The 2,509-nt window shown below is 33.4% G+C and overlaps 1 non-coding gene across 1 annotated transcript; it reads left to right on the top strand.

The window, feature by feature from the left end:
• TRNAM-CAU (transfer RNA methionine (anticodon CAU)) lies at positions 1-85 on the top strand. The gene is given in 2 exon segments: positions 1-38; positions 50-85. It is a non-coding gene; the product is annotated as a tRNA-Met (tRNA).
• The last annotated feature ends 2,424 nt before the right edge of the window (positions 86-2,509 follow it).

Genomic DNA, 2,509 nt, shown 5'->3' with positions numbered 1-2,509 from the left:
GGGGTGGTGGCGCAGTTGGCTAGCGCGTAGGTCTCATAGCTAGTGAGTGATCCTGAGGTCGAGAGTTCGAGCCTCTCTCACCCCAAAATTTGTTCGTTTTTTCTAATTTTTTTTAATCTTTATGGGCCGCTGCCAAGGGCTTACAGCTTTTTTATTTGGGCCGAGCCGCCGCCAAAGGTTTACAACTTTTTATTTGGACCAACCTATTTTCACCACTGCACTTTAAATGGATTGCAAAAAAAAAAAAAAAAAAAACACTCATTTTCTATCTTTTAGTGTTGAAATGAAAAAAAAACAAGTCAATAAAAAAAATAAATTTTGGGTTGAAAAACAATATTGACATAATAAGGGAATATAATATCTCTTGTTTATCAAAAGGATAAATTATAAATTCAGGAATATGATTATTAATAAGCGTTGATTTAATTTCTATATACAAAATAATATAATCTTAAATCTAATATTTATCAGGTGGTGTCATTTTGAAGGGATTAGCGGCAACTAATCCAATTGAGATTAAAGGATCGGGCGTACCTTATTTAGTCCATTAATCTTGTTAGAAGCGGGAGCGGATCTAATCACCACGATTTTTGTACCACCGGAGACAATCAACCACTCGGTGTTTAGTCGAGGAAGAATGTGTAATCACAAACTAGAAGACGAACTGATTGAGAGATCAAGAAAGAGAGAGAGAGAGAGAGAGAGAGAGAGGCGCAAGAGGAAGAGAGGAGAGAGAGAGGCTCAATGTATCTGATTATGATCAGCTTTATATGGTTTGATTAGGGTTTAGTGGTGTTCCTTTTATATGGAGCCCAAAACCCTAATTACTCCATCTCATAAGATGGGCTTGGCGCGTTCCATTTCGAACGGATCAGATTAATCCTAATTAATCCTAACACATTTTAAATATCATAAACATAAAAAAAAAATCTTTAACAGAAATTTGTGATCTTAAACTTTATTAAGTGGTTAGAAAATTCGAGGTTGGAGGATATCGTGACTATTACGGCCCGTTTGACATTGCTTTTTCCAGACCCTAAAAGCAATATTTGGTAAATACAAAACTCATTTTCTTAAAAGCAGGAAAAACTGAGAAAATTGCTTTAATATTCACAACTTGGGGGCCTTTAGTAACTCCTCCCTCCAATATATTATTTGCTCAGGCTTTCAGTTTTCAAACTTCTAGATATTAACTTAAGTCTATTGGCTAACCAATGTTATGCGCTCATCTCTAATCCTTCTTCCCTTATCGATAACATATATAAATTTAGGTACTATCCTATAGGGTGTCTCTTGGATGCCCCTATTACTTCTAGGCCGAGTCTTATTAGGAGGAGCCTCCATGCTGCTTTTGCTACCTTAAAACATGGGCTACCAGTGGAAGGTTGGAAATGTGGATAATTTAATCTATGTCAATTAATGTATATTGGATAAACTATATTACTAACTCGATATCTCTAATTTAAACAATTTAGTTAGTTAGCAGTAAAAAAATTAATAATCCTTGTATTTATAGTTTCCGATATATTATTTTATTAGGATAAAGTCCAAATTTTCTATTTTTTTTAAGAAGTGCACTTTAATGTTCAGAATGTAACATTCAACTTTTCCAATACAGAGTATTTTAAACCGAGATAATAATATATAGAGCAATTTTAGACCTAAATAGAAAGGCAGGGGCACGGGTGTTAGGCACCCCAACCTTGGGGAACTACCCCTACCCACCCTTTCATCTTTCTCTATAAAGTGCTAATTACACCCCTACAAATGAAGAATTATACATATTTTTTTTTTCCTGATAGCCTAGAAATGATGTCGTTATAGTCTATATAGGGGTTAAAAAAACTTTTAAACCCAACCCATATAAATTGAGTTTATTTTTTACACTTTAAATAGTAAAAAGCTGATTTTATTATTATTTAAGTTCAAAATTGCTTTACATTAGAAACGTTAAAAATAAAATTTTATCATTTTTTTTAGGGTAATTAATTTATTAGTCCCTATATTTTGACAAAACACACTGTTTAGTCCCTGTATTTTCAAAAACACATGGTAAGGTCCCTAACCTTTTTCTCAGTGAACTGTTTAGTCATTCCGTCTGTTTGTTACATTTTTTACCGTTTATGACTTCGGAAATGACTAAATTACCCTTTATTATTTACCTTCAAACTTCAGAAGAGTAATCCAATTTAGAAGAAGAAGCTATTTGCATGGAGAACAATAAAAAGAACAGACTCAACGCTTACGAATTTGAACGATTAAGAAGAAAATTAAGAACAAGAACACTCAAAGTTGATTTCAGATGCATTAGAGTTTAAAGGAAAGCAAAATAAAGGAAAAGAAGAACACAAATTCAAATTGACTAACAGAATCTTCATGAGAGTCTAACGGCAGGGACTAAACAGTTCACCAAGAAAAACATTAGGGACTAAACAGTTCACCGAGAAAAACGTTAGGGACTTTAGTGTGTGTTTTTGAAAATACAGGGACTAAACAGTGTGTTTTGTCA

The sequence above is a fragment of the Euphorbia lathyris genome, chromosome 5, assembly GCF_963576675.1.
Source record: "Euphorbia lathyris chromosome 5, ddEupLath1.1, whole genome shotgun sequence".
In the NCBI taxonomy this organism is placed as follows: Eukaryota; Viridiplantae; Streptophyta; class Magnoliopsida; order Malpighiales; family Euphorbiaceae; genus Euphorbia; species Euphorbia lathyris.
This window is presented reverse-complemented; position numbering and strand designations above follow the sequence as displayed.